At 32.8% G+C, this 12,003-nt stretch overlaps 1 long non-coding RNA gene across 1 annotated transcript; it reads right to left on the bottom strand.

Moving 5' to 3' along the window:
* Window positions 1–10,683: 10,683 nt before the first annotated feature.
* On the bottom strand, window positions 10,684–11,629 carry LOC148266056 (uncharacterized). The gene is made up of 2 exons (XR_015819070.1): window positions 11,255–11,629; window positions 10,684–11,044 (listed from the first exon to the last, which is right to left on the bottom strand). It is a non-coding gene; the product is annotated as an uncharacterized LOC148266056 (long non-coding RNA).
* Between the last annotated feature and the right edge of the window lie 374 nt (window positions 11,630–12,003).

The following is a 12,003-nucleotide window of genomic DNA, read 5'->3' on the forward strand; positions in this document are numbered from 1 at the left end:
TCTTCCTAGAAGAAAAGACATCCATCACGTCTACCTTATGAATGTCTAAATTCTAATTATAACTTACATATGTCTTTACTATTCAGACTAACTATAAATATCATAAAAATAACTATTTTAAAAATTAAGAATAGTTAAATTGTTAACTATAAATATATATGTATATATCAACAATTAGCAGTATTTTCACAAATTATTTAGATGTAGAAAAAAACATAAAATCATATATCTGAAATCTCACATTAATTTTGTGAGATATAAAAATACAGTAAGCATGAAGAGGCATAGAAAAAATGAGAGAACTTTTTAGATGAAGTAGTACAATGAAAAGTGGTAATTTTTAGATGAAGTGATATAACGAAAAGTGATAACTTTTAGATGAAGTGACATGTGAAAAGGGCCAACTTTTAGATGAAGTGACATAACAGAAATGACAACTTTTAGATGAAGTAGCATGTAAAAAGTGGTAACATTGTAGATGAAATGACATGTGAAAAGTGGTAATCTTTTAGATAAAGAGAAATGTGAAATGTTGTAACCTTTTAGATGGATTGGCGTGATGAAAGGTGAAAACTTTTAGATTAAATGGTATGACGAAATGGTGGCAACTTTTCTTTCGTGGCTCCCCACTCTCATAAATAAAGAATGAGAGAAGGGAGAAAGATAGATTCCAGATGAGAGAAAAATAGTGAGAATCATAAAGGTGAGGAAAGAAGAAAGTGTGTGAAGTGTATGATTTTTGAGAGTATTGTGAGATTTTAGGTAAAAACTTTGGGAAAACATTGTTAAATTCGTGAGAGTAAAGGAAAAGAAAAAGGAGAGGAGGAAGGCTCACGGTTAAAAGAAGATTATAAATCGTTAGAAATGTAAGTCTTTTTCTAAGTTTTGAAGTTCAGTTTCTTTTTAATTTTCAGAATTATTTTTTGAGTATTGTGTTGGATATTTTTGAGTCAAGAACGTGACCAAAAATCATACCAAAACTCTGCTAGATTTTGAGAGGAAAACGTCATAAATAAAGCTGAAACTCTGCCATAATTAAGATTGCGACTGTTAAGAACCTAAGTTAAGTGGATATTATGGATTCATAGCCTACAGAATTTTAAAGTATTTTACATATTTTCAGTATAAAAATGTGAAAGTGTTCGATTTGTCTTTCGTATTTGCTAAGTATTTGTTAAAGTTTTACTTTAATATAAGTATTATTTCACCTTTTATTTTCGAAATGTGATTTTGATATGTTTGCATCACTGATTATGGAAAAGAGTTGTTCCGAAAACACCTGCATTATGTTAGGATTCAATGTGGCCATACATAACCGTTATGTGTTTGGGTGTATTGGTGAAGTGATAATTGTGTACCCATGCATAACCATTATGTATTCGGGTGTATGGAAAAATAGTTTGATCTGTGTGTCCTAATCGTTTCATATTCGGGGGATAGCAGTGTTTTAAGTTACTCATGTATACCATTTAGTGTTCGGGTACATGGAGAACTTATGGTAAGTATGTGTGCTTACGCATAATATATGGTAACTGACTGATCTACTTTAATAGTGATGAAGTATACAACAAAATAATTGTGAATCTGTTTTCTGATTTGTGCATTCGTATTCTGATTTATATATCTGTTTTGGAAAGATTATATGATATATGTTTTGTTGTGTGTAAAAAAACTATATATTACATGTACTATGCTCTGATTTCATAATATTATTTATTGGGATATTTTATCTCACCTCCCTATCATCTTTCAGATACTGAATATTGCAGAGTGAGCGATGATTCAGATATTGTTTCATACTTTTATTTAATAATATAAGCAATGAAATTTAAAGTCTCATATGCATGTTTATGTTTTACATTTAAGGAATGTAACACTTCTACGATTCTGTTATGATTAATAAAATTAAGTTATTTTACTTAACTCAAGTTGATATGATTTAAATAAGTAGGCTCTGATCATTACTTTATTAGACGAAATATAGTATGTGACATTGTATGAGTGTATTTTATATTCCCACACTTTTGTGTGATAAAATTCACAGGATGATGGACAGTTTTAGGTGTGACTCGAAGAGAAATGGACAGAGAAGTATACATTCGTTGTTATGGGACTCTTTGTGCCGAAGTAAAGATGAAGGCGACATGTGTTTTCAGCACCTATAAAGCTTTAATTGTGCCATACTTGGCAAACAATGTTGACGGTTGCTTAACAATCCAAACTCTTCATTATCTCGCACTCTCAAAGCAAAATACTTCCCGTATAAGAACTTCTTAACTGCCAGGTTGGGTTTTAACCCTAGTTTCACTTGGAAGAGTTTGTTTATGGCTAAGGATCTGTTGAGCATTGGCTTAAGATGGGTTATTGGATCAAGTGAGAAGGTGAGAGTATGGAAAGACCCGTGGATACCCAAGGAGCAGGATTTTTATGTTCAAAGTGTATGTATTGAATGGCTTGAAGATTTATTAGTTTGTGATATCACGAACGAGGGATGATCAAACTAACTCAACTAATTACTTTAATGTTGATTAATTGAAAATAATAATCTAAACTAACTCAACTAATTACAACAAGTTTAACGTCTGCTGACTGTGTATGTTTTAGGTTTGGAGGTAGCTCGTTCTGCTACAGGGATCAGCATATTTCAATACAAATATACATTGGACTTACTGTGTGATACTGGATTTCTAGGTTGCAAACCGGCACCTATGCCTATGAATACCTCAACTAAATTATGCAAACCTGATGGTTCACCTTTAGTTGATTTTACTTCTTATAGACATCTTATTGGCAAACTTATATATCTTACTAACACTAGACCAGATATATCTTTTGCAGTTCAACAACTATCTCAATTTATGGATTCACCAACACAACAACATCTACAGGTAGTGCATCGAGTCCTACACTATTTGAAGAGTGCACCAAGATATGGATTATTCTATCATTCTCAAAATTCTTTACATCTAAAAGCCTTTAGCGATTCTGATTGGGCTTCTTGTACTGATTCAAGGAAGTCTATAACCAAATTTCGTGTGTTTTTAGGTGATGCCTTGATATTTTGGAAGAATAAGAAATAATAAACGATTTCTAGGTCTTTGTCAGAAGCTGGATATCATGTTATGGCAGTAGTGATGTTTGAACTTCAATAGCTTCAATTTAGTAGATATTTCAAGACTTGCAAATTCCTTATAAAACAACAACATTATATTGTGACAACCAATTAGCAATTCTAATTGTCGAAAATCCTATCTTCCATAAGTGTACGAAGCACCTAGAAATTAATTGTCATTTAATTCAATAAAAACTTTCGATGGGCTTATTCATCTGGTATCTGTTCCTTCAAGTCCTCAACCAGTTGATTGCTTTACAAAGGCTCTTCCTATTTCAACATTCCAAAATGCTATCATCAAGCTAGGTATAGAAAACATATATACTCCAGCTTGTGGGGCCAAGGGGGGGTGGGCTAATAGAAAGTCAAATATCGGGTCAGACGTACACAATTAGCAGACATTGAAGTTGTTGTAATTAGTTGAGTTAGTTTAAGTTAGTTTTTTAATTAATCAACATTAAAGTAATTTAGTGAGATTAGACTCTATATATAAATACTCAATTTCTCATTAATGAAAATAAGTTGTTCATTTTTTTAAAACCCTGATATTTAGCCTCTCTCTTGAACTCCCTACCTGTCACACTTCTTCATATTTATAAAGAAAAATTTCACCATTTTTCTTCTAGTTATTGGATGATTTTAAGTTTTAACATTCCCCTCTACATTTCCTTTCTATTTAGTGTACTTCCATTTTTGACCCAATAATTGTTTATCAATGTATATCTTTTGCATAATTAAATTTTAGTTTCTGTTTTGGATTTTTTTTCTTAATTAAATTCCTTTTCCATATTTTGAGATTTGTAGTATATGAAAAAATTATATGATATTGATCTGCATCATGGTGGACAATTTATTTTTAAGCCAAATCTTAGATATGTTGGAGGGAAATATGTGTTTGATAATTGAGATTAAAACTACTTTGATTTATTTACATTTAGATATATGTTTGAATCTCTTGGTGATTATAAAAGATGTAGAGATATTTATTTCATCCAACTTAATTTAATTCAAAATGTGAATTATTGTATTATGTATTTACATATCCTATAAATCATTGCGAATTATTGTAAGAGGTTGAAGAAAACAATTAAATATCAAGTAGTTGATTTGACAAAGAGGATTTAAAACTTATCTTTTATATATATTCCTCAACATTACATGATTTTCCATTCTAGCTTATATTTTTCACACATATTTGCATATTTGTATATAAAGCAAAATATTTTTTTTATTAATAAATATTATTATTGTTACCTTTGAGTACTTGAAATACAAAGTAAGATGTTCACTTTTGTTCACACATTTTACATATTTGTGCAAATAAATCTCTTTACCTTAGTTTATATATTTATTAGGTTGGATTATGTTCCTTCTCTGTCTTCTTTTCTTTTTCTATTTTGTTCTATTTTTCCTCTTTTTTTATTTTTCTATCTCATTCTCTTATTTGTTTTTTTTTCTTTCTCTCTTTTTCCACTCTCTCTCATAGTAATAATAATAATAATAATAATAACAATAATAATGGTAATAATAATAATAGTAATAATAATAGTATTTAAAATTTTTAAAAATAAAAATTAACCAAGATAAAGTTAAAAGCTTGTAATGTGATCTCAACTTGGCTTAACCTACTCAGAATAGTAATTGTGCAGATTTGGTCCAGTTAGATAAAATTGATCCATCATATTTTTAGTACAAAATAGATTCTATTACGTTTAATTAACATTAATTTAATAGCCATTTGTGACTCAAATGTGAAAAATTGTAAATAGCTATTTGTAATTCAAAATGTGAAAATTTTAGAAAAAAAACTCAATTTATTTACTAGCATAAAAAGAGTACACATCTAAACGATTAATATAGTTATGACATACATGTTAAGTAACTTTCTTATATGTCTCACAGGAATATGCTGAACAATATTTAATGTTGAGATTTATAACATTTATCAGATATTATTATAATCATAAATAAAAGATAAATAACGTAAAAAGAAATAAAAAAAACTATGCACAAAACAAGATTTATTAGGTTACATATTAGTTAATAGACTATCTAATTGTAAGTAGTAAACTTTAAATTTTGTTTATATCATTTTTTTAAAAAAAATTAAAATAAATCGATAATATTTAGATAATCTACCAACTCATTTATAATTTTGAAGCAATATTTGATAAAAATGTAACAGCCCGAACCCCAATGTTGGTGGCTACAGACGTTAGCACAATATTAAATACACAGTGGAACTACACTTTAATACACATACCTTATGACAATATAACTATTTGTTTACAAATAATTAAGGCATCTAAATTAATTTATAAATCTAAAATAGAAACTAATAAATTTTTTTTCACAATCTTCTATTAATCTTGGACTTGTTTCTCATTTTCTCTGACCTGAATGAGGGTGAATTGGGGTGAGTTTCACGAGCTTAATAAGAAAATAATTTTATAACGAAAACTTACATACATAAATTCATACAATATATAAAATATAATAATATTTACAATCAAAAAAATGTCAAACAAAGCATCTCAATCAAAATACACAACAAAATAAATAATCACACGAAAATATTCTAATCTTCACTCTTACAACCTAATTCTTCTTCTTATTTTAAATTACACTTACACTCGAAGTATCACAATACACCTGGAATATCACATCTAAAGTTTTATCGTGTGATGCCGTTTATATCATAATCATGGAGAGACGAAAAAGATCCCTCCATCGTATGGATAAGACATTTAATCTCACATTGGCCACAACAGTTATATTTGCTAGATGACCCACTCACAAATAACTATCCACGTCTAGACTAGGTTTCAAACACTATTCATGTGCAAGTTCACCATACCCGCGGAACTTTAGCCACACACGCACCATTCCCTCCTCAATTTAGATTAAACGAGTAGATATTCAGGGTTCTTACACTCTACACCCTTTTCAAATCCCTCTCATTCCTAATTTACTTATTTCATATCCAAGATTTTAATTTCTATGCATGATTAAACACACACACACACAAAATATATGATATTATCATGCACATCAAAACCATACATTTCTAACCACTTTCTGAATCATCTTGTACCAGATTACAAAGCAAGCACATGATACTTAGATTTCTCGCACAACTGTATCATATCACACAGTAAGTACAGTGCGTCATCTATTTGCATCAGATCACACAGCAAGTGCAGTGTACCAAAATTCTAAACGTACACACACTGGTTATACATTTCACACGTATAACATGTATACACACATATTAATACACAAACATATATTATAATACAGACATGTACCCTCACTACATGTCTCATATAGAATATATATTTATATTCACATACACACGATCTCTATTAATACATACACAAATTCATACTTAAATACGTATACACATTCACAACACACCATACGTAACTATTCACATATTTGTTCTTATCAGTTATGTTCTCATCAATTAGTATCTACATAAAACATATACATATATAATTTATATCTATTTATATTTACACACATCATTTATAATTTATAAGCACAATATTATGTCTCCATACGGAATACACATAATTTTTACATACATCATATTTGGTCGCCACAGTTCCATTTTTCTTCCTTAATTTTTTTTTCTTTTTTTCTCCTTTTTTTTTCTTTTCTTTCTTTTTTTTTCTTTTTTTTTCTTTCTTTTTATGTTCTTCTTCTTCTTTTTTCTTTTTCCTTTCTTCTTCTTTCTTTTTCTTTTTTCTCTCTCTCTACCCAATTGTGTCTTTCTCTCTCTCTCCTTTTTTTCTCTCTCTAACTAATGACGATTGCTCTCGTCTTTCTTTCTCTTTTAGTTGCGGTGTTGTGCAACACCGTGCGACCCTTCTCTCTCTCTCGTCGATGCTACTCGACCCTCACTCTTCTCTATCTATTTTTTCTTCTTTTTTTCTTTTTCTGTTACTTAATTATATATATATACATATATATATATTATATATGGCCACATGTTTTCTTCTTCTACACCTAAAATACACTCTAGGTTCTTTTTTCCTTTCTTTCTTTATTTTTTTTCTTTTGTTTAATTATATATATACACATATATATATATATATTCCACATGTTTTATTTTTTTTTTGTTGTACCTAGCTAGGCACTAGTTGGGTATTACAAAAAATACATTACTGGATAAGGCAAATGTTGTCGGTTGATCATGAGTAAGTATCTTGCATTTTTTTAAACATTCAGATAAACAAACTCTTCGAGTTCTACCCAAGCATGTCCTTAAACTTCTAAGTTCGCAATCTTTATCAACTTTGGCTTGCACAGCCACCACAAGCACAAATAGTAGGATGCTGATGACCACACCTCTACCCATTTTCTTTTATTTGTGTTTTTACTCAGACCCATCTATTATTTATAGAGTCTATTATGACTTTACAATTTGTGAAAGAAATTTGTAACCTACCTTAAATATAATATTATAATCATATGATAATAAATTATGTGTAACATTTTCATAATAAAAAATAGTTAGGTAGGTATCCACTCAGAAAAGAACAAATTAGATATCAAATCTCTAACATGAATACGAGGGAGTTATTTATCATTAAAAAAAATTCATTAATGGATGTCCAAAAGAAATCAAATACATTAAATAAACAGTTACATATTTTTTAAAACTAATAAAATTGTATATTTGATATATTTTTAGTTGATTCATGAAAAATGAAATGGCTTCAATCAAGCTATGAGCTACATTCTTATATTATAATTGAAAAATCTTTTGATTTTTATTTAAAATAAGATTATATGAATGTAATTTTAAGTTAAAATTATGCCTAAACCTAAATTAGAGAAAGTAAAGGGTATATGCTTTCTAAATTACTTAGAAATAGTAGGTGAGCAGAATTGTATGTGGCTGTTGCAGTTTTACTGGTCTGTCTGTCCCCAATAATTAATTCTCGATGCCCATGCCCTATAGGGATCTCGAATCAATAACAATAAGTCATGTTTTACTTTTACTTTTGTCCTTAACCTTTATATCCTTAAAATTAAGAAATCATCCTTTCAGTTTGCTTCCAATTTGGTCTCTCCGTTAATTTTTTAGTTACCTAAAAATATTTTTGCATTTAGTTATAAAACTTAGTTGAGAATTGAAAATCTTGAAAGTGATTATTTTAGAATGTTTATTAAATATTTAAGTTAGTTTCAGCTTGACCCTTATGGTTGATTTTTTTTTTATAACTTTAACACCCCGTATTTTCTTTGTTGACAATTTAGTACTTTGTGATTTATCTATTGAATATATATATATGGACGTTGTTAACAAGAAAGAAAATTTTGTTATGCGGTTACTCCATAAGCTAACACATGACACCGAATAAACCAAAGTGATTAACTTTGACATTAATGATACTAACTAAAATTAATCATAATAAGAAACATTTAGATTAATTTTGAAAAAAAAAATTGCTTACTTCGAAGCCAACAAATTCTTCCTTCTTTGCTTCTTCTCTTCTTCATCATTCACTTCCCCAAACTTCCTCCACATGAATAAAAAATTGTAGGTTATTAGTTGGCACCCTTCTTTGTCATCTCTGCTTCTTTCTGACTTTAAGAATCAAGGTAGAGAAAACCCTAATAGAGATCACCTTTGTGTCTTCCCCTCTATTTTTCCTCTTTTTTTCCCTCTCTCATTTTACCTCACTTTTCTTTGATTTTTTTTCCTCTCCAACAATAACAACAATAATAATGTTTATTTATTTTTAAAAATTTAAAGAATAAAGTACGTGATAAAATTATAAAAGCTCCTACATCATCTCAATTTAGTCATATTTTTACTAATTAATTGTGCATACTTTGTCCAATTAGATGAGACTAATATGTTATATTTTTAATATAAAATGGACTATTAAGTTTAACTAAAATTAAGTTAACAAAAATTTGTAACTCAAAAATATGAAAATTTTAAAAAAGAAACTCCATTCATTTATTAGTATAACAAAAGTACACGTATAAACAATGAATATACTTATCACATATATATTAAGTAACTTTCTTGCATGTCTCACAGGAAGATGCCGTACATCATTTGGCATTGAGATCTGTAACATTAATAAGGTATTATTAGCACAACCATCACTAAAAGAAAAATGATGTGAGAAGGAATAAAAAAATACATATAAAAAAAGATCTATTAGTTTATATATTAGTTAGTAAACTATATAAACATGAGTAATAATGTAACGGCCCCGGAAATATTAGAAAGAAATGAGTATTTAAATATATCAAATGCGGAAGCGAGATCAAAATTTCAGTTAACATCCCTTACACGAAAGACCAGAAACGTACTTAAAATATAAAAGGTTAAACTAACTAAGAAAGAAAACTCGAAAATAAACTATGCGTATGACTACAGAGTCTCTAAGCATCTCCTTCGTCGTCCTCCTGCGGAACGGGCTCGGGAACCATGTCTTCCTGATCTGAAATGGTTAATTAAGGAGTGAGCTACACTAGCCCAGTAAGAACATCACGATATCTCACCGTCACGGAGATAAAGGTGGGTAGAAAAACACAAAAAGACCAATGGAGCATAATTTACAACAAAACCTTTTATCAATAATAAAACTTTTACCATCCACTTACCTTGGTGGAATTTATGAAAACAATATGAGAAAAACAATAACATTATCATAATCATTGAATAATCTAAGCTGTAAAACATAACACTTATCACGCCTCTTGTAATTCAATCATTGTACAACATATCTTTTTTTTTCATTTACCAGCCTACTAGTATCCGTGGGGGGTCCATAGGGGTTCCGCTACCCGTTAATCTTTAACATTCATAATCAGTTTCCAGGGCCGTCCCCATACCCCGTCCGGTATGGGCGCCAAAACCATGAACCTCAATACCCCGTCCGGTATGAGGGTGAAACGGGCCGTCCCCATACCCCGTCCGGTATGGGCGCCAAAACCATAAACCTCAATACCCCGTCCGGTATGAGGGTGAAACGGGCCGTCCCCATACCCCGTCCGGTATGGGCGCCAAAACCATAAGATCTCCATACTCCGTCCGGCATGTGAGACCACAATCCCGGTAGGGTTCCCTACGGACCCGGTCCGTCCACCATCTCCCAGGATATCTAGTCAGGCTGACCCCCATAATACAATTATCAGTCTACACAATCTTTCATTTTCCTTTTCCTCAATCAGCATCATCAATTAACATACAAACAAGCAAACAGTAATTCATGCCAAACAGACAACATACAGTATCAGTTTTTTAGTCATTCAACCCATGATTAATAAAAACGTAGTATATGCACACAAATCTGTAAAATGAACACATCAAACCTCATTTTGCATTTAAAGCTGTAAACATGCCAAATAATAGTAAATCACCAATCACACTAGACTCGGGCTCCATTAGCAACCTTAAGCAATTTCACACATGCGTTAATTCAAGAAATACCGTTTTATCATTTTGAACTTTAATACCGTGATAGGAAATAGGGTGAGGGGTCCTTACTTGTTTTCGAGATCCGAATACGATTCACAGTGCGCCTGCAGGCCGTCCCTAATTTTCCCTGAATTTTTTCCCGGGAAACTGAAACACACTAACAGTACCTGCACGTGTTCCAAAAAAAAATCCAAATTAGGCCCAGGGCCTCCTTCGGCCCAAATCGCAACTCTGGCACGGCGGCTCCGCCGTGCTCCGGCGACGGCGCCGCCGCTGGCGGCGGCGAGTCGCCTCGGGTTGGCTGTTTTCGGCCGTTTTCGGCCGAATTCGGCCACGCTCGCATTGGTCCTTGTCAGAAAACAACCCTAGGGCCCTCGGGGGGCCAAAAAATCACGGAAAAACGGAGCTTACCGGCGGCAGCGCTCTCGGGTGCAGCGGCTCTCCGGCGAGGTTCGTGTTTTGGTGATTCGGCTCCGGTCAACCTGTAGAGAAAAGAATGGTGATCACGGTGATATAAAAATTGCATCGAACGGAGGCCGGGAAGGGCCTCGTCGGAGGCAAAAACCGAGAGGGGGCGCGGCGGCGCCGCTGGGCTTCGGTCGCGTATTCTGGCCGTTTGGCCGGGATTTCGGCCTCGATTTGGCCATAGGAGGAATCAGCGGGGAAAAACGAGTCGGGGGTATGAAATTTACCTCAATCGGCGGTCGGAAATTTCCCCGGTGCGGCGGCGAGTGGCGGCGGGTGGCGGCGGTCGGCCTCTGGTTCGTCTTCTCCGGCGAGCGGCTGGCGGCTAGGGTTTTTGGTCTGGTGTGGAGGTTCTATTTATAACCCCTTGCCTTTTGATCACAGCCGTTCGTTTCGTTTTAATCTGGGCCGTTCGTTTTTGATTGAATCTGGGCCGTCCGTGCGTTTGAATCTGGGCCGTCCGATCGCGTGATTGATCTGGGCCGTCGGATCGCACCCACGCGGATCGCCAACGTGGCTCCTTTCGGAGTGACGCGATCTTGCCACGTGGCAGGCCCTGGTTGGCCGGGACTGCTGACCGGGCCTGCTGACGTGGCTGCTGACGTGCCCCCCCCCCCCCTTTTTTTTTTTTTTTTTTTTTTCCTCCTCCTTTCCGGGTGCTACAAATAAACTTTAAATTAAGCTTATATAATTTATCGAATTTAAAAAAAAAATAAACTGATAATACTTAGACGATCTATCAACTCATTTATATTCTTAAAGCAATATTTGATAAGAAAATATTATCGGATGACGAAAATGTTGTAGGTTGATCATGAGCATCTATCGTACATTGGTTTAAACATGCAGATAAACAAGCCCCTCGAGATCTACCCAAGCATTTGCTCGAACATCTTCGATAGCAGTCTTCGTCAACTTTGGCTTCCATAGTCACAACAAGAAGAAGCAACAGGATGCTGATAATCACTCTACCCAT

This window comes from Carica papaya, chromosome 5 (assembly GCF_054855325.1).
Source record: "Carica papaya isolate Zhongbai chromosome 5, ASM5485532v1, whole genome shotgun sequence".
NCBI lineage: Eukaryota > Viridiplantae > Streptophyta > Magnoliopsida > Brassicales > Caricaceae > Carica > Carica papaya.